At 48.6% G+C, this 25398-nt stretch overlaps 1 long non-coding RNA gene across 1 annotated transcript in view; it reads right to left on the reverse strand.

Annotated features, from left to right (window-relative positions):
* Positions 1 to 25398, reverse strand: part of LOC142576068 (uncharacterized) — a 318466-nt gene that overhangs the window by 67643 nt on the left and 225425 nt on the right. The window contains exon 3 of the long non-coding RNA XR_012826773.1: positions 19359 to 19407. This is a non-coding gene — a long non-coding RNA (uncharacterized LOC142576068). The remainder of the gene's footprint in view (positions 1 to 19358; positions 19408 to 25398) is intronic.

Genomic DNA, 25398 nt, shown 5'->3' on the forward strand with positions numbered 1-25398 from the left:
GTATACAGGGTGGCCAGTTTCTCTAGAACGATCTGCCCACCATCCTTCCAACAAATCTGCTGTTACCTGATCCTCCCCAGCTGCCTTACCCCTTTGCATAGCTCCCAAGGCTTTCTTTACTTCTTCCGGCGTTACCTGTGGGATTTCGAATTCCTCTAGACAATTCTCTCTTCCATTATCGTCGTGGGTGCCACTGGTACTGTATAAATCTCTACAGAACTCCTCAGCCACTTGAACTATCTCATCCATATTAGTAATGATATTGCCGGCTTTGTCTCTTAACGCATACATCTTATTCTTGCCAATTCCTAGTTTCTTCTTCATTGCTTTTAGGCTTCCTCCGTTCCTGAGAGCATGTTCAATTCTATCCATATTATACTTCGTTATGTCAGCTGTCTTACGCTTGTTGATTAACTTCGCAAGCTCTGCCAGTTCTATTCTAGCTGTGGGGTTAGAGGCTTTCATACATTGGCGTTTCTTGATCAGATCTTTCGTCTCCTGCGATAGCTTACTGGTATCCTGTCTAACGGAGTTACCACCGACTTCTGTTGCACACTCCATAATGATGCCCACAAGATGGTCGTTCAGTGCTTCAACACTAAGGTCCTGTTCCGTAGTTTGATCTGGAATTCCTCTATTTTCCCTCTTACCGCTAACTCATTGATCGGCTTCTTATGTACCAGTTTCTTCCGTTCCTTCCTCAGGTCTAGGCTACTTCGATTCTTACCATCCTATGGTCACTGCAGCGCACCTTGCTGAGCACGTCCACATCTTGTATGATGCCAGGATTAGCGCAGAGTATGAAGTCTATTTCATTTCTAGTCTCGCCGTTCGGGCTCCCCCACGTCCACTTTCGGCTATCCCGCTTGCGCAAGAAGGTATTCATTATCCGCATATTATTCTGTTCCGCAAACTCCACTAATAACTCTCCCCTGCTATTCCTAGTGCCTATGCCATATTCCCCCACTGCCTTGTCTTCAGCCTGCTTCTTGCCTACCTTGGCATTGCAGCCGCCCATCAGCACAGTGTATTTTGTTTTGACTTTACCCATCGCCGATTCTACGTCTTCATAGAAGCTTTCGACTTCCTGGTCATCATGACTGGATGTAGGGGCGTAGACCTGTACAACCTTCATTTTGTACATCTTATTAAGTTTCACAACAAGACCTGCCACCCTCTCGTTAATGCTATAGAATTCCTGTATGTTACCAGCTATATTCCTATTAAACAGGAATCCGACTCCTAGTTCTCGTCTCTCCGCTAAACCCCGGTAGCACAGGACGTGCCCGCTTTTCAGCACTGTATGTGCTTCTTTTGGCCTCCTAACTTCACTGAGCCCTATTATATACCATTTAATGCTCTCTAATTCCTCCAATAGCACTGCTAGACTCGCCTCACTAGATAACGTTCTAGCGTTAAACGTTGCCAGGTTTATATTCCAATGGCGGTCTATCGCCGTCCACGAGGGCAAGCAATGGTTCTGAGAAGGCAACAGGCCCATTGCCAATGCGGGTCCCTGAGAATGCGACTCGAGCCATATCTTCGTGCACTGCAATTCGCCTTGGCAATAGAGCGAAACTCGACGGTCCCGGCCTCTCGGTGCGCGACAGCCAGCACTTCGAGGCCGTGCCTGGGCCTCCCTCGCTACGACGGCGACGCTAAGTTCGCTGTATGCGCGCGTGCCCCCGACGACGTCACGCGGCTCGATTATATGGCGCGCAACCTCGTCCGCCTCCTCTTCGGCGGCCGAACGACGGTCTCGAGCGTATCACCGGCTATACAACGAGCCGCCACGGGACGCGTAAAAGCCGCGGGGAGCGTCGCTTACTTAGCGACTAGGCCACAACTCCTCCGAGTTAGTGCCTCGAGAACCCCCTCCCCCCGTCCTGTACGGCTCGGCTCTCCCAGAGTTCCCGTCCCCTCCGTCGCATAAAAAGAGATCCCCGCTTCCGCTGCGCAGTCCTCGAGAGGACGAGGGAAGCGGAAAGGGAGAGCACCGAAGTCGGCAGATGCCGTTAGCGCGGCCTTATGGAGTGGGCGCCTGCCGTACAGCGATAAAAGAAAGAACGAAGAAGGAGAGCGGCCTACTCCAGCTCTACCCGTTTAATGGGAGGCAAGCTCACTCCAAATAACTGAACCCGTCCGCCATGACAGTCCGCTAGAGTATAGTTATGGAGAGTGCACCGTCGGGGCACGAAAGGGGCGCGAACAAAAGTTGGGAAAGTGCCTCCCACGCACTTGCTTTAGCAATTCGTAAATGAAATTATATCAAGCGCGAAACGATCTTTCTGGTTACATCAGCTGCCTTGTATCTACATGCGGTCATCGTGTACGGCTTGTTTCATACATCCCCGCGTCATTTACACCTTTTCTTACAGACCACCCTGCCTATAGTATCCACCAACGTGTCGTTCCACGGTCAAAGCTGATTTCTGCTCTCGCTGATACCGGCTCTTGTGTCGCGTTTTAAAACAGTTCGAACCATTTCAGTCTTCCCATTTGGATGGGCAAAGACCCTTAGCAGGCAATATGCGGTACTTTGACAAGTTCCGCGGACGTAGTCCTGCCCACTTTTTGGCGTCAACACATTGACATCGCGATATGTGTCACAACTGACAGTAGAAATAAAAAAATCGCACAGGGGCCTTTCGAACGCTCAGTATAACTGCAGCAGGGAACCACTAACAGATCTATTTAGGGACATCCTTCTGGAAAAGAACGCTGCATTTAGAATTAGGGGAGCCAACTTTGGGGGACCGTATTTTAGGGGACAGTACTTTAGGGGACCCGAATTTGGGGAACCTGAATTTAGGGAACCAAAATCTAGACGGAGCAATAAACCACCGCTAGCGGTGTTTGGGCTCTTGAATATGCAAAACAGCTCGGGGAAGCTACTTCTAAAGCTCCCTGCCGGCAGGCAGCCTTACCGCGAGGGCCCCGTCTCGCACAAACGGAAATGGAAATCGCGCCAGAGCGTACCCAAAGCGCAAGTGGCGTGACGCAGTCTCGCCTCAAACACGGCACTCCGAGACACCCTTAAATTTTCAGCGTGTGCAGCCAGACACTCCACAGCCGCGTCCACTTCTCGGTTAAGCAGCTTTGCTTTCGCGTCGGGGCGGTTGCCCTGAGCGCGTCTGGTCTCGCACTCCCGCGCGCATGGTGCCAATCGACGAAACCGTTAATAAAGCGCGCAGGAACGGGTCATAAAGCGGAGCAACGCGCTATCACGGTCTTCTAGCTTCCATTTCCCCATGGGGACGGACACTATATATGCGAGGGCAGCATCGTGGCGCCCAGGCTTATTGCTTTAGTTCTCCTTAACTCACTCCCACCCAGAGCCTAACCCAGAGCTTCCACCGGCCAAAGGCGACCGACCTCTCGGTTATTTCCACGTCCGAAAGAGGCTCCATCGCGCGTGCGTCTCCGGAGAATACGGGGCAGACCTCGGCGCGCGGATCCGGAGTTTGTTTACACGGCGCGTCCGTTCTCGCGCGGCCGCTTCTTGTGCGCGCCGTCGGTGCAAGCTTACGGGGAGACCCGTCGTCGGGTACGGTCAGCTCGCCGACCCGCCGCGCAGAGGGGCTGCACAGCTCCAGCCTTTGCCAAGAGCGGTGTCCACCTGTCCGCGTTCTTCTTCTTCCTTTTGTTGTTGTTGTCGTTTGTGTCTTCTTCACTCGGATTCTTCTTGTTGCGCATGTTCCCGTGAGACAGCGTTCGAGAGTGGTTCCGGGCGTTCTGACCCGGGTCTAAAGGAAAAAGAAAGAATTGAAGAAAAAAAAAAAACAGATCCACCATGGCAGGGAACGCGCTCGCGCGCTCGCCTTGCCGGAGATGTGCATCAACCTGTCTCTCGTGGGACTCGACTGGGGTTGCACTGTTTGCTTTTACACTGCTATGCGTACGAGGGTGTGAAAAGTGCTTGACAGGTGGGGTGGGTGTAGTATAGGTGAAGCAAAAAAAAATAAGAAAGATGGAAGACGATAAGGATGGTGAGAAGAGACTGCTAAAAGAAAAATTCACACCACGGTTTACAACGTGCCAAAGCGACACATGGACTGCAAGAGATATGCCCGTGACGAGGAGAGGCTCCTCATCAATTTCGACAGCCTGCGACTTTCTTAACGTGCACTTAACTCTATAGGTAGACGAGCGTTTTTGCTTTCCGCATGTCGTATTCAAAAGTAAGCCGATTCCAGAGGCTGTGCAATCAAACGTGGCGACTTGATCGTGCATTCCTGACACAGTGCACCATCGATATCGTGTCCTAATGAGACTTCAGTGTGGCTTGTAATGTGGATCGGTCCTGGAGGCACAGCATTCAAAGAAATACACGGGTGGGCCGATACTCACTCAAGTGTATCACGCTCATCTTATTGTCGTGTTTTTTTTTTTTTTTTTGTCAGTGTGTCGATTTGGAGCAGCACTATAGGTGGTGTTGCGTAAAGATCACTGGCGTCTGGGGACACGGCTGACGGGCAGAGAGAAAGAATGCGCGAGGAACCACTGTAACGGTATCGTAAGGCAGTTCAGAGAGGAAGCATGCATTCGAATTAGTGACGCTGATTGATACGCGTCAGAAATGGAGTCCGCATATAGCTCAGTGCGAGGATGAAGACATTTACCGACGCGTCGATCGGAGGAGAGGGGGGGGGGGGGGCAACTGATCATGTTTTTGCAATGGGCGCAAATCCAATAAACGCAAAGCGAAAATGACCTCTCGTAGCTTCTCGGTCCGTACACCCGCATACACGCAATTCTATACCTGCACCGCGACACCAAAAGTACATCAATATTGAGCGTGCGATTGAAGCCGTCGAGAAGATACGCGCCCAGCGATGCCGAAAGTGCGTGGAATTATTATTATTATTATTATTATTATTATTATTATTATTATTATTATTATTATTATTATTAATGTAGCATGTGATAAGCTCGCCGTCGAGCCAATCCGGCGAGACAAACGAAGACAACGCGGCAGGCGCCAGGAAAGTGTGCGAAGAAAGCGTCGTTTATATAGTTATTCACTATGGCCATATCAAACCAATCAACAGTAAATCCAACTGGAAAATTAAATATTTTGTACCCGCCGCCGCAGCTCACAGGCTAGTTGTATTGCTGAACTCGATCAAGGTCTCGGATTCCATCGCGATCGAGGCGGCCGCATTTCCATGGGGGCGAAATGCACACACACACACACACACACACACACACACACACACACACACACACACACACACACACACACACACACACACACACACACACACACACACACACACACACACACACACACACACACACACACACACACACACACACACACACACACACACACACACACACACACACACACTTGTGCACTTATATTTGTACGTGCACATTACGCCAAGCGGACAAAATCCCGACTGCCCCACTGCGGCGTGCCTCATATTCAAATCGTGGTTTTGTGGCACAAAAAAAGCTCTGAACAAAGTTTCTTATGTGTTTTTGTTGATACGAAGAACTATGAATAACGGTTAAATTTTTACGCTAAGCCTGACACTCTTCGTAAAGATAATTCGAAGGCACGAAAAGCCTGCAGCAAAATGAAATGACAGAAAAGCATCGTCCGAAGACCGTAAGTTAGCGTCATTGCCCTAGGGACGCATATAGTCGGGCAAAATCATTGGGAATCAAACTCCTAAATGATCGTATGCGCACACAGTTCACCCGGCACGCTTCGGCGAAACGGGCTCATTGCGAAAGAGAAGTCCGAAGCTAATGGAGCGTGAAGTCCCCGGCCAGAACTCACGAACAAAAACTAGAAAAAATATAGAAGAAGCTATAAAAACGAGGTTTAGACTTCAGGGGTGTGCCGATACGACTCTTCTGCGCGCTTTTATTTCGTCCACACAAGATTACTTTTCGCCCAGAACCGCGTTTGCAAGCGAGTTTCTACTGAGCCGTGAAATAAAAGTGCCTCGTCGTTACTCGCAAAAAAACAAGAAACTTTCGCGCGGGCTATAGTCGTGTATCGGCAACGCATGTATACGAACGCAAAATAAACGTCAAGTTCGTCTCCCAGCGCGCTTCGCTTTGTTACTGTATGCACGCACATACACTGGGCGGCCTATATACGTTTGAAAGCAGCTATATACACATGTCCAGCCGTCGGCTATATGCATATATCTTAAGCGTATCGAGCGTAGTGCACGTCAGCGAGGAAGAGTCGGGCGTATAAGTAGGCTCACAACTGCGAAATGAACTTATATATGAATGCTAGATAAAGACGTCGTGATTGGCAGCCAGGCTCTAGAATCTGTGCAAGAGTGATTTTATCTATACGTCAATTACTCACAGGAGAGTCCCTGATCATGACGACGAAAATTTCAGAAGAGTAAAAATGGCTTTGAGCGCATACTGCTGGCATTACCAAATGATGACCGACGGCTTATCGCTATCCTCGAAAACAAAAGAAGCGTGCAGATCATTGTATTCTACGGCTATACTAACCTATGTGGCAGATACTTGAAGGTTAATTTAGACGCTCGAGAAGAACCTAAGGGGCGCGCAACGAGCGATGGAACAAAAAACGTTAGGCGTAACGTTAAGAGACAGGAAAAAAGCGGGGTGGATTAGGGAGGCAATGTGTGTAGCCCATATTCTAGTTGATATTAAGAGGGGGATAAACTGAGCTGGGCAGGACATGTAATGTGTAGGGCAGATAACCGGTGGTCTATTAGAGTAACAGAATGGGTGCGAAAGGAAGCGCAGTCGAGGATGCCAGAGAATCCGGTGGTGCGGTGTAATCAGGAAATTTGCAGGCACAAATTAGAATCGGCTAGCGCAAGACAAAGGTTATAGGAGATCGCTGGGAGAGGCCTTCGTCCTGCAGTGCACGTAAACAGATCACGACGACGACGATGATGATGATGATGATGCCGTTGATGATGGTGGTGAAAGGAAAACGTTGCATCGCACATTTATGACACATTAAATAACAGCTTCGGTGTTTCTTTCTCTCTCTCTGTCTTTCACCGAAGGAACAGATTTTTTGTATCACACATCGGTAGCATAAAAGTGAAAAAACGGTATGGCAGCCTGACCATTTATTTTTCTGGAGCTGTTGTACTGGGAAAAGGGAATTGTGTCCATGCTTAGACGTTCGCTACGCTGGTCACGCTTTATTGCCGTTCACTTGATGAACAAACGCCTGGTACTCTACGGGAAATTTAAGCGGCGGCCTACTTCTCAAGTCTTTTACAGCAGCAAAAAAAATAAAAATAAAAGAAATGTGGATGAAAGCAGCGAAAAGAGCTCGAAAATCTCGCACATCAGGCAACGATGTCGCTGTGGGTAAGAAAGGCAACAATGGTGGGGAAAGAACAGCTCCACTACTAATACTAATTTCCTCCGTTTGTATCATATTTATTTATTTATTTATTTATTTATTTAGTTATTTGTTTGTTTGTTTGTTTGTTTATTTATTTATTTATATTTTGTTTTATTTTTTACTGCGGTACGATGACCTTAAGGAGCAATGTACTGGACAATAGCTTCAGTGACCATATAGGTACACGGCTTTAGAAATTCTAAACAATATCATGCGGGAAATTTCGGAAGCGAATGAATGGAAGCACTCACTGGTTAATATTACTTGATCCCTGCCGTATACGAAATTTGCGCAAACAACTCAGGGTCAAGATAACGTCCCAACTCCAAACGACGTTCAAGAGAGAGAGCAGAATGTATAGAGGCAACGCAGAGAAGTTCGCCCGAGGTAATATCCTCTAGCCTCACCTACTCTGCTCAGAGTAGCAGAGTAGCACTCTGCTCAGAAGGGACGAGAAGCGGAGAGTGGCACGAGAAGTGATGATGAGGATAAGCATACTAGGGTGCGATTATGCGAGTATGCGCGTTCGTGTCCATATGGCCCGTTCTTAGTCGTTGAACTAGGCCTGCGTTAGTGGCTTGATGACTGGCTTCGTTGATATTCTGTCCGGCCACGGTCCCAGTAATGCGTTTTCCACTCAAATGGCGCCAACGAAGAGGCCAATGCCTGCAATTCACGATCATATTTAAGACGGGCAACAAGTATGCGCTCCACTGACTCAGGTACACCAATATTTATCTATATTTGGCGAGTCCACGTGCCAGACGCGATGCAAATATTGTAGCGTAATGACGACATCTAGTCTAAGCTTGTGCAGGCAAAGTCGCCGTGCGTACTGCGTGTATACGTACACAGCATAAAATTTTGCAACCTTAACGGTGCATGGTTCGTGTCATGGCTAACACACTTACCCTCGAAGGGCCCACGATGACATCGGTGATCGCGACACGCCATATCAGGCGGTGTATTTCACGCAATATCCACATATTTGTGCCGAATGCAACGCACCGGTCACGCTTTACCACGCCGCATGGCTATCGCAGCTACGAAACTAAACACTGCGCAACCCATACATTAACTTACCCAACAGTGGTGAGAATGAGAACACATTTCTCAACCACGGTTTTTTTCTCACCCGACAGGTGTAGTTCTAGCTCCCTGTCATGTGCAGAAAAAAAAAATTTATATCATTTTGGATAAGAGCGGTAGCCATGGAACAAACAAGCACCATTAGGGCTGAAAAAGCTTTTTACCCTATTTATTCCAAAGCAAGTCGAATGCTCACACTGGTCGGCTCTATACATGTACGCGCAGAACTACAAAGAGATTGCCCTGCTAGCAACCAGTGTGCGAAACAGCACGCTATGTACGTCGGGGTTGCTCAAAAAAAAAAAAAAAAAAGGAGTGGGGGGGGGGGGGGAGCTTGCTTTCACGTAGTACGTTAAATAACGGCATTGAATTCATGACCATACGATTTCCGCGAGTTGACATACGAGACGTGCGAAATGCGCGACTGTCAACGCAACAGCGATACAGAAGCGGATCTCGAACTTCAACAGCGGATATTGCAGAATCACAGACGGCCCGCTTCACTACACGAACAAGAGCCGTATAATGGGACCATATTCTGCACCGTCATCGCTTCATCAATAGGTAACCACACTCCCACAGGGGACGCATCCTTCGACAATACTAGCGCCTACGCGTCACGTGTGCTCAACCAGCCAATCAGTGCGCGCCTGACGGTCGAGGCTATACTACCGCCGAAAGTGATCGTCGCAGAGAATACGTGCCCAGATCACTCGTTGAAAGCTCCGAGAGGGAGGCAGGCTGCTCGAACGTCGAGAGCGACCGACTTCCAACGATGCTCCCGAGAGGACACTCGCGACTGCGTTTCGGCACAGCCTAGTCACGTTCCTGCCCGATTTCTAACAAAGCCGCAAGCTACGATGCCTCGCGCAAACGGTCCATCCACCGACTTCGCAAAAAGCCGAGGATGTCCTCCCGAAGACGTGCAAGGCAATTAGATACAACGCCAGTGCGACCCCACAGACGTCCTTCGTTTAGAGCTAGAGCCAACGCCGATTAGGCGAGCTACCTCAGCAGTCCCGCGGGCGTTATTCGCGGAGAAAGCACGTGCCCTCAAACGCCATTCCGAATTCGGACAGGCTGCAGTGACAACTTGTACGAAAAATAAAAGAAAAAGAGAAAGAAATTTGTTTTTCATTTTCGCGTACGTCAGCGGGCACGCGCGCACGACTTTCCTGTCTGAAGATGCGGAAAGAGAAGCAAGGCGGAGCAGAGGAAAAAAAAAAAAAAAGGCGCGAGAAGGACTTCGTTTCTACATTTCATGCCCCACAGTTTCAATCAATGCCAACGCGCACGCTGCCAAAACAAACAGCCCGAACCAGACGGCGACGGTTCGCGACACGGCACCCTTCTCTCATCGGGAGAAAGAAGCCTTTGCTCTCAACCCCTTTTCCTCGATAAGGAAAACAAGGTTCGTCGGTGAAACGAACAAAATATTAAAGAGAGGGCGCGGGGAGCACGCAACAAATAGACATATGGCGTACGAAAGAAGGTTAGACGGCTAGATCTGTACCAAAGCAAACAAGCAAAGTGAGAGGGAGGGACGTACTGACGGAGTGCATAGAGAAATTGAAATTTCATATGTACGGCCAGGACGGCGGCGGTGCACACGAGTGTGCAAGAGCAACAAGGCAGCGACGGCAACCGCGAAGGAACGCACGGAGATACAGGATTAAAGATTAGGGAACAAAGAAGAAACGAGGAGCCGGAGGGATGGGGGTTGGGGCAAAAAAAAAAAAATGGGCGCATTTTTGGGGGCGTACGCGCGCACGGGGGAGCCTGTAGAGAACACCCATCAAAACTCTGGCATCCGACGATTCCCGCCGCACGCGCGGCGACGGTGGTGCAGCGATGACGTCACTCGGCGAAGAAAGAAGGCGGCCACAGTGCGGCGCTGCTGCCGCTTTCCCTCTCGGCGAGGGACGAAAAAGGAAAACCGGGCGCTGGGTATTACGAAACAAAGGCCACAGATGGAAGCAGCGGAGATTGCTGCGCAGGGAACAACACCGCTCTCGCTTCTGTGGGCGAAAAAGAATGCTCCGCTTGGGGGCACCACGGACATAAAAACCGAGGCGAAGCTACGAGAGCACAAAAAAAAAAAAACTGTGACGCAAAAAAAAATAAGCTATTTGATATGCGAGTGAGACGCAGCTTGCACGGTGCGTCACGGCAGGAGGCAGCAATGTGTGGTAAAACAAAGAGAAGGATCCGACTATAGTGCTGAAAGCATCGAAACACGATATGGTTGCCCTAAAGGCTTGTCTCCTTTCCTTTTTTTCTTTTTCTGTCGCTTCCTCAACTTTTGATTGCTTGGTCACTTCCTCCGCTTTAGCTTCGACTTCATACGTGGCATTAAACAAAAAGTTAAGCGACGTTCTCCGCGCAGATCGGGTGATTGCGCAGTCATATACGATGCAGGAGAGTTTGGTAATCGAAATGCAGGAAAGTTTTGCAACCGGACAGCATGCATCGCAGTCTTCCGAAGGTTGCCACTTGTATTGCCAGAAGAAAAAGAGTTACGAGGCCATTAATTACGCAATTCCTGATTATGCTCGCGTATTAGATATAAATACTATACCAAGATGGAAACAACCTACGGAACGCACGATAAACACCGAGACAGACCAAATCGAAAACCGGATGCTTCAACACCCGTCCAACCGTTTTTTATTTAAATGTAAATTGCGAGCCTTACATTTTATGATTTTATTAATTCTTAAAATATAAATCAAGTGATGCTAGGAGGCTGTGTAAAGCACGGTGATGCGCCAAAACTATCACGAGCCCAAATAACTTCCTGTTCTTTTTATTGAGAGAAAAAGAAAGTAAGCAACGTTGCTTATGTATTCATTTCAGGCCGCAAATGAGATAATTTTCTATGCGGTACGAACGTCAGACAAGTAACCGTAAAAATAAACAGTCAGACTTCAGGCGCATATCCAACTCGTTCCTTCCCTCTCCACAATATAATAATTCGTCCTTACCCCCCAAACCCAGCGACAAGCTAACCAGAACCAGAATCCAGCACTGCCGTATGGCAAAGCAGACTCGCGAAGCTGCGAAAATATTACTTTCCGGAGAACGTTTTGTGGCAGTGACGAAGTAAGTTTTCTTGAAGCCTGAATCTTCAGAAAATAGAACCTTTTCTTTTTTGGCAGCAGCGCATCCGTCTTTTCTTCGAATCACTTCATCAGAGCATCAGAGAATTCGTAACAATCGCAGGAATAGATAAAAAAAAAAGGAAGGAAAAAAGAAAATAAATAAGGAAGGCGTACAAAAAGAACTTTGACGTTGCTATACTTGTTCCGAAACTTGAAAATGGATTTCGCTACGGGAATACGATGTGCTATGTAGACTACACATAGGTGACACGATAAGACGGCGTTGTGAACCCGACGTTTAATTTGGGCGGTTTCAATGCACGCAAGTAGCTCCTGAATGTCGAGAACTGGAATCCAACTATATACTCGTGGAAACCCCTTGTACATTACACTGCATTCAATAATATTAAAGAAAATTACCTCGGAAGCAATTACATGTAATTGTCATAGCGCGCAGACGCTTGTGGTATGCATACAACGTGTATAGGTAGTTTCATCATAATCTTTGCCATCAAGGGCGCGATCAGATATCGTTGTTCGAAACGCGCATTCAGTTTCCGTTCAGTTTCGCCTCACGCGATTGGCCTATAAGCCGCGGAGAGTCGTGAGCCGCGATCTGCGATCTTGCCCCATCTCTCGAGAATAATTAGCACAAATTTTATCTAAACCGTCGTACCGTCACAGACTAAGAGACAGAAACCTTGAACTGCGTTTCGAATATTGCAATATGACATGAAAATCCAGAACGTAGCGTCAAACATGCCAGCCCGGCCACCACATTATTTTACCTATTCATCCTTGTATTAAGGCAAAGGAAAAAAGAAAAAACTACTTTTCACTACAACAAAGATGAGCAGACGGTTGGTCACATTCTCAAACTGCATAAAGGTGATGCTCTCAGCGTACACGTTATTCCGACTTTGAGGTGGTCCCGTAGCGCTCGACACCCGTTTCGTGACAGAGCGTTGGTAGCGAAGACTCCGAGTCAGGCGTCGGTGAGAATAACGAAAGGGAATTTTATACACTATATACAGGTCATTATACAGGACAAGATCGGATCGGCACGGGGGCCGAGAGCTCACAGCAAACGCGACTGTTCCCGCACGGCGACGTCCGGCGAGACTCCAACGCGTGACACACCTCACTCCACTCGAGAGCGGCACTCGGCTCCCGGTGGGTCGGTGGATCCGGTCCTCCAGGCGGCGGCGTCGGGGCTTATAAAGCCCCGAGAAACGATTGTTACCCAAACGGCCCAATACAAAGCCAGCACTCGACGGTCGTCCGAGAGGTCCGACCAGCGACCGCGCTGGCCACCCGCTTCAATGTTGCCGTGCGCGGTGACCTCCAGGCAAAAGGAAATACGGCGCCGGGCTGTCTATAGCACTTTGTTGCACGTTTGGACATGTCGCTTGCCGATGCTTCTCCTCAGGACGCCACTGCCTAACGGCTCAGCATCTTGACTTGTCAAGGGAGAGTTTAGGGCGCTGTGCCTTTCGGCGCAGCCCCGGGTTTGTCCAAAGGGCGTTCGCAGGATAAATTCTGCATCTTGAAGATTCGGATTCCGGGCTGGTGGTAGGGGCTCAACAACGTTCGTAACGCGGCAATCGCATAATGCAAACTGGCTTCAATAACCCTGAACTGTCTTCGTGTCTTTTCTGACAACATTTTCAACTGACTTTATCTTAACGTCATTTTCCGAAGGCATATGCACGATGACACCAAATAATGCGGCGTTTATGCAACAAAAGTCGGAGATACTGCATCACGAAACAACCGCCCAAAGCACGCTGCACAAAGTCACCAAATGTGCGACATTGACATACGACGCGAGTCAAACACGACAGAAGACGGAGATTTTTTTTAAGTGATCAACACTGGTCGAACGAGAGGTATCTCATGACCGAAGCGCAACACCAGAGGCCTTGTCAAAAGTCTTCTTGTAGACACCTCCATTTCTACAAGTTCACTCGTCGAGACGTAGGCAACTCTTTTTCGACCACTGCTGATTATACGAATCAAGCACTCTTACCCCCTTTTCACGGCCTTTACGAAAGTTAGTGCAACATTCAATCTCTCTCTTTCTCTCTCTCTCTCGTGCCACGCGCATCCGCCTTTGCGCATCGGCGTAGGCAACACACCACGCAATCGAGGTGTCATGCTATTGGCCTCGAGCTCCACCACTGGAAAAGCTGGCGCCACCGTCGGCGTGACGTGCTATTAGGGATCACGTGGACATAGCGGCCGCGTCGGCTGCTTCGGGAGCGCCGAAGCGAGCTGAAAACGAGAGTTTAAATTCCTTCGTACGCTGCGGTCCTCATTTAGCGGCGAGATTTTCCCGCTTCGAGTGTCTCCTTTACAACGCTTGAAAGCACTACAATAGGTGGTGGCTGCCTTTGAAGGCGCGCAACATGGTAGGCTACTGATCGGTGCCGCAGTGCCGGATGTACGCAACGGATCCCGCTGTCAGCCTTATTCACACGTAGCCGCAGGACAAGAAACTGCCTGAAGCTTGGCTCGAGGCACATAAAACCGGCAAAGAGTCATCGGCTACAACTCGGATATGCAGCAAGCACCGACGCGAGGAAGATTTCTGCTACGGCGCTAGGTCTGCGATGTTCGGAAAACGCGCACTGAGACGCTCGCCCGAGTCCGCTGCCCGACTGATGTCATGACGGTTTGGTCTATGAACTTGTCGATGCTATAGATACTGGCAAGTTCACTGGAGTGGAAAGGGATTGGTAAGAAGCACATTAAAAAAAAAGCATGGCATATGGTCATGTTTGTGTTATGAATCAGTACACTGGATTACAAAAAAGAAGCAGCGGGAAATCGCACGCTGAGAACACCGATAAACATACAGTGCGACGCAACTGGAGAAATAATATTGAAACGTACAATAATTTAGAAGAAAAAAAGAAGATTGAATCGTCGCGACGCACATCACAGTCCCCGTAGGCGTCGAAGTCTCTACAATGAAATTATTTTTGAACAGCTCTGATAGCACCCACGCAACAATGAATGGTTGCTTGTATACTGTCAAATTCTCGTATTTGTATACTGTCAAATTCTCATATTCTGCGGCCTAAAGCTTATGGCACGGTGCGAAAACGCGCACGCGGCAAAAACAAAACTGTGCGCGAACAAGCATGCAGACGCGCAGTCGGTCGCTGCGAATCTGCGCGATCGCTGCATTGAGGCTTCATTCTATTACGCTCCATTTAGTTATACAAACACTACAAGGACATATTTCGCATAGTTTGTTCTGATTGTTTACCTACCTTTCACGGAAGAAGCCGGTTCGGGAGACTCCATCGCGGCGACCGCGCGCAGTGGTTGTTCACTGTACGTATTCGGTACAGAGATAACGTCTGTAATCGATTCTGTGCTTTCAGTTTGCCCAAGATTATTATTTAGACAGTAAAAAACTTCTCTCGTTTCGAAAGTACTTACAGAAATGTCCGGCAGAGCTTGCGCGTGGTGTTTTCAGTGAGCGCTGACAGCAAAACCTATGAGGAGCGTGCCGCGTGATCCCTCATACTACGCCAGCGAGGCGCTTCCGATAGATGGCGACTCCGTAACTCCTCGCCGCCAACACGTCTCTAGAAAGCCTGAGTGGGACGAGCAACGCAAAAATCTTATTCCCGTACAATCCCGTTGAAAGGTTCGCGATGACATCGGCGAACGTTGCGAAAGATGCGTTGGCGGAGCGGAGGACACCCAGTACGGATGTGTGGGAGCAAATTAACTCAATTACGGAGCCCGTCGCACGGGGCAGCACGCGAAGTACGTGCAGTCAATACTTGCTAATAAGCGGATTGACGTCACGAGGAAAGAGGAGCGATGTTGACAGACTTAATGAAAAGTGAGATCCGTCGGCCTGAAATGGATCGGTTGCGCTATGAGTCGCCACAACGAGGCGAGCTGTCTAATTAGATTTCACGGAGACACTTATTAGGCTTCGACATGACAGCCGAGTTGGAGATGACCGCAAGAAGAAAGAAAAAATGGAGAAAGAAAGAACTTTCGGACGTAGCATGGCGTCCGTTATTATCGTCCATCTCTTAGCGCTGCCATGGCGTCTTTCGCAATTTCCACGGCACCTAAATGTCCTAGTCATCTCTGCTGCCACTCCCGAAAATGTCTCGAACTGCATAATTCATAAGTTAAACATTATTACGACGTTATTAACGCACAGAAAACGCGAAGAGGCATCACCGCGCCCACAAGGGAAATGCGTTGGCGAGGAACGGTTGCGGAACGTACAAGTAGCCATAAAAAGCCAAGCTGCCCAACTAGTTGTCACAGCGACAGTTATTGGGCGTCAACATGACAGCCAAGCCGTATAGGACGTAAGGAAATAAAGAAGAAGCAAAAAAAAAACCGCAATGCATTTGGTAGTGCTCCATATAGCGCGGGAAGCCAGGCCGTGGGCCTACAAGGAGGCCGAAAATTAGTGCATGAAAGTGACGGCCTCATGGGCTGCAACATGTGGTTATGGAAACGTTGATCACACGAGGCAAGCGTAATATAGGAGCTCCCTATGAAATGAATGGTGAAGGAAACGAAAAGAAAGAAAGAAAGAAAGAAAGAAAGAAAGAAAGAAAGAAAGAAAGAAAGAAAGAAAGAAAGAAAGAAAGGAGAGGCTCGAGAAGGAAACGACTGAGTGACAAGAGTTGACAACAACGAACATCAAAATGTACAGCAGAGCTTCTGCTCCAGCCAGTTGATCAGCCAGAATGGTATAGGTTTTATGGAAAAAAAGAAGTAGGGGACGAAGAGACACACGTTGAAACGGAGGGGCGCCAACGGCCAATTGATTTTTTTCCGGAATGGCCGCAAAATATTGCTACGGCATTAACCTCATGGCTGCGTATGTCAAGAACTGTGGTAGTTTCCCTACGTCGCAGCATACGAGGTTCGTCGCAAGAAGCCACACACTGGGACTGAAAGGGAAGTATCTTTCCACATCAGGAAACGACCACCGAATGCACGAATGTTGCCATTTTTATTTAACACGATTGCTTAAATGAACCTCGAAACACAGAAGGCGCTCCACTAGTTCGGGAAAGAAGGCTTCCATGACATGTTGACTGGACAAAGCGATTGAAACACAGGGAGCGCTGTATTGCTGCGCCAGGGCACTATTTCGAACGTGACGGTGTTTGAATGTCCACGAAAGAGCTACTCTTTTTTCAAAGCAGAGCCAGTCTCGAAACTTTTCGATACCACCTCATATGGCAACTCAGTACTGCCGAAATTCGGAAGGTGGAACAAGTTTCATGTCTACAAAGGAAACCCATACGGGTCGCTCACAAAAAAAAAAGAAGAAAAACAAATGTCCTCGCGAGTTGAGGAAACTTCGTCCTGATCCCGATATGAACGCGCGAAGAAACCGGGGTTAGCTACACCACCTGAGCTGACCAGGAGGCGAGCAGGAAATAACGAGGAAGCTACTCGGCAGATGCGTTCTTCTCTCAGGAGCGCGCCAATTTAATATTAAGTCTCACAAGTTACGTCGCGAAGTTGCGCAGTGAAATAACGAGAGATTCCGTAGTGAAGGGCTGCGAATTAATTTTAACCGATTGTTTTTTAGCGCGCAATTCGATCCAAGTACACGACCATTTTCTCATTTTGTCCGGGCTCTTTTTTTTTTATTCGTTCGTATCGAAATCGAAACCACGACGTCATGCTCAGTAGCAAAAATTGGAGGACGCTTAAGCTTCGCCTTCAAGAGTGGAACGCGACAGCGTTCCCGTCGACCCGCCAAGGGGTATTGGGTTACGGCGCAGGGACTACGCGCACCGCATCGGACGCGGTGAGCGTCGAGCAACGCAGCGTTCGGCGCGACAACGAAATGAGCGCCTGAGCAAGCGACGCACGCCTGAGCCTTAGAAACAGCTCGTTTCTAAGGCAACACCGCGTTCACTAGAGGCGCTTTTGTACCGCTGTGAAGCATCGAACTCGTGGCTCAGTGGTAACGTCTCCGTCTCACACTCCGGAGACCCTGGTTCGATTCCCACCCAGCCCATCTTGGAAGTTGCTTTTTATTTATGAAGTGCCTGCCGTGATTTATCGCTCACGGCCAACGCCGCGGACGCCGACGCCGACACCGACACCGACGCCGACGACACCGGCTTTTCTGCGACACGAGCTCCTTAACGCTATCGCGTTAAAACGCCATATCCACTGAGCCACTAACATAGGGGGAGGAGGGGAGTGGTTGCATGCGCGTACGTATGCTCAATAATTTTCTTTTTTCTTAAGCAGGAATAAGGGCTAGCATCCACGGTGGGGACGGTTCGGCGAGGAAGAGAAGGAGACAACACGGCCAACGAAAGCAGCGAGGACGCCAACGACGACACTGGCCACGACAAACAACGGCGTCGACGATACATCCTTTGCTGACGACGATTAGAACAGCGGATGACTCCCCGCGTGACTCGGAGGGCATCAGCAATTATAGAGGGGAAACGAGGCGGGAGGGGGGGGGGGTGCGTAAAGCCCTATTCATAAACGAAAAATGTAGACCCGCCGCCCCGCGTAAGGCCGCCGAAAACGTTCCTCTCGCCTCTCAAGCGGCATTTATCTCTCCGACCACTCCCGACGTGCATCTATCCACCGAGAAAACAACATCGTGCAGGAGACGCATGGATCACCGCGGAGGAGCGAATGCGAGCGATTCAGTATACATAGCACCGGCTCGCTCACGCAGGAAACACGGTGCAATTAGGCGCGCTACGAGATTATATATATATATATATATATATATATATATATATATATATATATATATATATATATATATATATATATATATACACGCGGCCCGTCCTCGACGACTTCCGTCCAACCGCCTGGGTGGCACCGGTGGTGGCGGTAATTAAAAAGTGGCCTCCTTAAATTACTGATGGCGCCACGCACGAGCGCGTTCTGAGCTGATGCGCGACCGTGAGGTGTCCTTCTCGGCCACGCAAGGCGTCGCCGAGGTGCGGACGCCGAAGCGGGTTTGTCCCTCGTAATGCTCTGAGAAGCCTCGCCTCCGCCCACACGCAACGACAGATCCACGACGATCCACAAAAGAAAAGAAAAAAAAGAAAGAACTTCTCCTCACCTCCGCGTTAGTGCACTAGAACAATAAAGGCAACATTTCGTATGTGCGCACGTTCTTCCTGTCACATAATATAACTTTCTACAGTACCGGACAGCACAGTTATATTGAAGAAGAATCTGACTCGTCAATTATTTTTTTTCTAATATCAGCGCAACAACGAGAATAATTAAGGGCTTTGAATAAACATGCGGTGCTAGCTCCTCTTCATGATGGCACACCTCGTATAGCACGTGGCGCAAGTCCCGACAGGGAGTGCACTTCGTTCGCAATTATACTGCACCGCTGCCATTATACGCTACATATACGACGAACGCGCCAACGACACGGTGCGCTTGGAGAAATTGCGTTCCACGGCGTCGCCGCCTTCGCCATTAGATCTGCGCATTAACGCTTTCATCTCGCGACCAAACGCAACAAGCCGCCCACGCCTCCTACTAGAGATCTCGCTTTTTCACTCACTTGTAAACTTTCTTTTTTTTTTTCGTTCGCCACGCCGGAAACCGTAAAATGCGTGAGATCGTGAGCTCGGCTTTCAACGGAACCTTCCGCGCGACTTCGTCGGTTGAGCAAGACCGCGAAATGGAACTCGTCTCCCGAACAGACGTGCGAAAAAAGCCGTCAGAGAGTGTCGAGAGTTTCGCAAACTGTTACACAAAGAAAGACAAATACCCGGAAGGCAGCTTACCTCGTCCCAGACTCTGGAGGCAGAGGTGGCTCGCCGGATCGACGTCGCACTGCAACGAAAAAAAAGAAAAAGAAATACGGTGAAAACGATGTTACGAAAGTAGTTTTTTACAGCACGCGGGTGTAACAAGCTATACAAGATGCACACAGCGGAACAGTAAAAAAAAAAAAAAAAAAACTAAATGGTCTCGCAATGCGCCGTGCATACATGAAAATCCACTCCTTTGTCACCGCCGCAAAACTAATTAAAGGAGAGTGCGAAGTCTGCAGGGCACCGCTGCGCCAACTTGCCACGAGAATGGCGCCGCCGGATCCGCTGCGGGACACTGCGTTGTGAAGAAACCGCGGCTTCTTTACGAAACTGGGCCCATATTCATGAGGGAATCTTTTCCGTTACGTAACTCTGGTCGTAAGAGTAGATGGTAGCCTGGCATGACGTTCAACATGTTGTCATAACAAAGGCGGTCTGCATATTGCAAACGCCTCTTACAAACGAAAATGTCTGTGAGTTACAACGATGTGACAATAATGTCCCCTACAATAACGTCCTAAGGCCGCTCTAGGCACTTCAATAAATGAATACGGCCAATGGGCTCATACGCATTAGTAACGGGCATGTTGGATGAGGATCCCAGTTACAAGCGCATATGCACCCAACTTCAGGGAGTTTTTTCAGAAAAATCAGGCGGCGTTCCCTGCCTTTGCATGACCTGCCCAGCTCCATTTTTTACTTCAAATGTCAACTAAAATATCGGTTGTACAGGCTTAATTATTCTCTGATCCACACTGCTCCTTCCTGTCTCTTAATGCTAACACCTAACATTTTCCATTCCATCGCTCTTTGCACGGTCCTTAACTCGTTCTCGAGCTTCTTTGTTAACCTCCAAGTTTCTGCCCCACATGTTAGCACCGTTAGAATGCAGTGATCATACACTTTTCTCTTCAACGACAGTGGTAAGCTCCTAGTCAGCATTCGGTAATGCCTGCCGTATGCACCTTAACGCATTTTAATGCGACAGCGTTAAAGAGCCCGTGTCGCAGAATCTTCAGCGGCGGCGTCCGGCGCCAGACGTCTTTTCCGCAAGAAAGATTATCGATGAACCCATACCCAGGTCATCCACGTGATGCAACAAGCTTACTGAACTAATTGAATTTCTCAAGCTACAATATGTGGGAAAATCGTAAACTACGACATACATACAGCCTACAGGCATCATAGCTCTCGGATTGTAATTTGACTATACGAAAAAACATAATTCCGTTTCGCGAAAACTTAAAGATACACCTTTTCCAGCGCTTCTACAAGTCACAGACCGGCCGCGGCGTCCGCCATTTGCTCACGCCGGCGCGTGGGTGTCTCGGGGGCCACAGAGCGGCGCGCCCGGTTCCTTGCAATACCTCCAGCTGGCGCTCGCCTCCCCCGCATCGCGGGCCACGCAAGAGGCTGCGATTCTACGACAAAGCCCGCCTTCGTGCATAGCGTTCACGGCCAGCGTTTCCTGGTAAACATACGATTACATACGCTCCAGCTACCGGGAAACATGAAAAGCAGTCGGGGATCTTTGATATCACGTTTCAATCTTAAAGGTAACACTTAAGCGTCCTCCAAATTTTTAATTCTTCTGTAAATTGCTTCCCATGATTAGGGTCCCCTGTGAGTAATTGACCAAGATAAACATACCCCTGCACAGGCCCTTGAGGCCGACAGGCGATCATGAATTCTTGTTCCCTTGCCCGCCTATTGAATATTACCCTCGTCTTCAGCATATTGATCTTCAACCCCACCCTTGTACTTTCTCGGTTAAGGTCATCAATCATTTGTCGTAATTCCTCTCCAGTGTTGCTGAACAGAACTGAACAATGTCATGCGTAAACCGAAGGTTGCTGCGATATTCGCCGTTGATCCTCACCCCTAAGCCTTCCCAGTCTAATAGCTTGAATACTTCTTGTAAGCACGCAGGGAACAGCATTGGAGATATTGTGTCTCCTTGACTGATCCCTTTCTTGATAGGTAATTTTCTCCTTTTCTTATTCATAACTAAGGTAAAGCTGTGCAATCTTTCTAGATATCTTCCTTTTTTTAAGATATTTTCAGGTTATATTGCTGCACTATTCAATCACTAAAGTTGGTCATACCAAGTCTTGCTTTCCCGTCTAAATTATTCCTCAAGATTTTCGACAACTGCAAAGCGCAGACAAAAGTCACGAAACAACATTCGCAGCGCATGCCTTTTGTCTGAACTCTTCTCAGACTGCTAAGTATTAAAGGTGGAAAACAATATTAATGCTAAAACCTGAAAGTTGTATAATTTTACTGGCGCGGCTTTTCGCGGGCAGCGTAGTGGCGCCTGTGCGATCTCATTACAGGCCCCACACGGCGACTCAAAGCTTTTCAGGGTGCCACAAATGATGGCGCACCCGCGTATACGTCGCGTCCCTGTTAGTCGGACTCGCGTACAGTCAGGAGTTCGAGATGTTCGAGAGTAACGCCCAGCTTTGCTGTCGCAGTCAGTGCTTCGCCCTTAGGGCAAAACTGCCAATTTCCTTTTTTTTTTCTTGGTCTTTGTGGACATAAATGTATTTTGAATTATCAAGCTGAATGAAGTAGCTGCTGCGTGCGTGATCATGCTTTCTTCGTGCGCGTCTTGTTATAGAACTTTATGTGCAGCGAAACTGTGATCACGAAGGCGAAGGCAGTCATTATGACGCGGGAAGAGAATAAGACAACTCCTAGCACCTCGTGAGATGAAATTTCGAAGGAACAACGAAAAAGAAAAATTGTGTGGAAAAAGAAAAGAGGACGAAGATCGTTATCGCACGGAAGCCCGATCGTCCACGGAAGGGTGCGTGCCGCAGTTTCGACGAAAAACACGAATCTGGTCAAGAGCCGGGAGTACAATGCACTCGCGGCGCCTGACCAGTCCCTTTCATCTGTCACCAGTCCCGATTCCTCTTACTTGGATAACGAGCGCGGTTTTCTTTTTGCCACGCCCTCCACTCCTCCGTACGGGCCTCATTCCCCGGCATCGCCTTATCCCTTTCTCCTGTACGTACCCGTTCCTCTACCCCCTCCCCCGCCCCCGCGCCATCCCCTCTCGTAATTTTGCTGCCTCGCAGGGCGCGCGGCGCTATACCGTGCTCCGGCGCATTCCTGGCCCCGCCGCATGGAATGCGCGCTCATTAAATCTCCGCGCCTGTCACGTCGGGCAGTCCGAACCACGCCCGCCTGGAAGACGCTGGGCATCCCTGCAGGAAAGCGCGGGCACGCCCTCGAAGCTGCTCCCCTTTTAAGTCTCCCTATTATTCACTTTTATTTTCTTGCAAAACAGAACGCCCCCCCCCCTTTTTTTTTTTCGTGGACTTCACTATAGCGCGCTTCCGTGTTATGCACCCGATTAAGCACTTGAGTTTCGCCGTCATATTCCCCTTCTTTATAAGGCGGCTAAGATACGAACTTTCCTGGACCGAAGAAGAGCGCCCGTTCCACCAGACACGACGTTCACGGGCGACATCTGTAGATATATATAAAACAAACCCCTTCTTCGCGTTTCTTTTCCCAATCACTTCATCGGCAAGCCACTCTTTGCATGGCAACGCATACTCTTACTTGTGCATGCCTTTCGAGAGACCTGACGCGCCACGGCCAACAAATGTTTGGCAGCGATGGGATATGGATCCACAATTTAAGATTTGTGTTAGCACGACGGTTCTGACCACAGCGAAGGAACAGGGGATTTTCTTGTAAAGCGCCAACGGGACTCAAGGCAACGGCCTGGCGACCATCGGCTTACGGGAAGTGAGGTCCCCAACTCACAAAACTTCTCTTACACGTATGTAAAGGTTTCATCACAGGCCGCTGGCTGAGGCACCTGCCACTATCTACTCTTGGTAACGATCATCGCAAAGAAGATTGTCGTGGCGACGTCTAGCCACACACAGAACTTACCTAAGCTTTCGCACATTTGAGCTGAGACAGCATTCCAATAATGAAGTTATTTGCACTGTCACTTTTATACTTCGGTAAAACATGTTCCTCGGCATACAAAACGCGCCAGGAAAACATCGTGTAAAAGTTTCCTTTTCTTTTTTAAACAAGCTTGTGTATTCACACAAATAAATTTTCGCACGGGAAAACTCGCGCGAGAACCGACATCCGAGTTCAGCTTCGCGCACACTTCTGTACATACGGCTCATTCGTGCGAAACTTACTCTCGAAAACAAAGGAAGTCGCGCCCATAGCGGCTGCAACAAGCTGCCGGCGCGCGAGGCCATGCAAGCGGCAGTGCTCTTTTGTTTCCAGCAGCGACCCGATTCGGTGCTGTCACAAACTATGTACAGTGTGTGCGGACCCTGATACGTTCACACATCAGTCTAGTTCCGGAAACGCCAGCCGGCCTCTGAGGATTTATAACGCCTACTACGACCACGTTATAAAACCGCAAAACGATCTTTTTTTATTATTATATCTTATTTTTGTTATATTTTATTATTCTTTTATTATAGCTCTATCTTATATAATATATATATATATATATATATATATATATATATATATATATATATATATATATATATATATATATATATATATATATATATATACTCGGCAACTCGACCAGATGTTGCTCTGGAATTATACAATATCCTGCCCCAAAACTTCTCCGGACGAATAATGTTCGCGCGAGCGCTACCCGGAACACCCGAGACAAGACGGAGCTCCTAATTAGGCGGACCTTCGGCGCAAGAAATGCACACAATGCAAGCGCGTCCCTTCTCTGCGTACACGTGTGACGCGCACCACTCCGCGCCAAACACGGCAGGCAGCTCCGCAAAAAAGCTGCACACTGCGCGCGCGCGCGCCTTTTCCACGCGCATCTCCCCGCGCGACCCAAACATGCGGAAACACTTACTGCTTTCTTTGGCTCCTTTCATTTTAATTTCCACTATACCGTATTCGTTTTGCTTATACTTTCGAGCTTTCGAACGTGTTCCCAATTTGTTGCGCACAACGGGGGCGCGAAGGAAGTTGACGAAATAAAGCGAAGGGCAGCCAATTTTGGTGCGTGGAAAGAGACGCCCCCCCCCCCCCCCCGCTCAAGAGCCGGCGGGTGCCACTGACAACGCAACGAAAACAAACAGTATGTAGCTGCTGGGATGAGACAGCCAAAAGAAGGCGCACAGCGCAAGTGCATAAAAGAAAAAAGAAGAAGGAAAGATTCCCGCTTTATTTTCTTTTTGCCAGGGCTGCACGGTACCCCGGTCTCACTGCAGCTACTGCTTCGCCCATTCTATTTGTCTTCTTCGTAAACCCTACACGGTTTTCTTTTTTTTTCTTTTTTATTTCTTACAAGCGTCGCTATTTTCTCTTCTGCCAGCCGGGCCTACACACACACAAAGCACGGGCCCCTACGCTTCCCGGCCTTTCCGGTAATTTAGCTTTCTTCGCAAACTTTTGCACAAAACTGCCGACCGAATCACCAATTTCAACGGGAAAAAATACCGAAGAAGGCGTTCAGAAATTCGTTAATCCAAAATAACACCTGTTACAGTTGATTCGTCTTTGTTGTAAAGATGACTTAAGTGCTTCGTCTTTAATATGTGTTATACAGTACTGATTTTGTTATTGTACGTGATTCGCTATGTGTCATAATGGTCCGTTATAAGTACAACACACATGTTTCCGAATGACTTTCTATGAGACACAGCGTACGTGTGACACACAGCATGATACGTAGCATCTAGTTTTCTGTATTTCCCATTTATACTCAAGAAAAGAAAGAAGTCCCACAGCAATTTAGAGCACCAAGGATTCAAAGTGGCCGATTTTCGTGTACGGAGGAGAAAAGGGGAGGGTACGTTTACTATAGTGACGTTTAAAGTCAAAGGCAAACGCGCAGCCCGTTATAATGTGAATAGCCGTTCACAGCTAGTACCGTACAACGCGCGCCCGTGCTCAATCAAGTCACTAGCATACACGCAATCTCACTAACACAAATCTGTACTATCATCAACCAAATGTGCGCCTCTGCCTGTTTTTAACC

This window comes from Dermacentor variabilis, chromosome 3 (assembly GCF_050947875.1).
Source record: "Dermacentor variabilis isolate Ectoservices chromosome 3, ASM5094787v1, whole genome shotgun sequence".
Classification (NCBI taxonomy): domain Eukaryota; kingdom Metazoa; phylum Arthropoda; class Arachnida; order Ixodida; family Ixodidae; genus Dermacentor; species Dermacentor variabilis.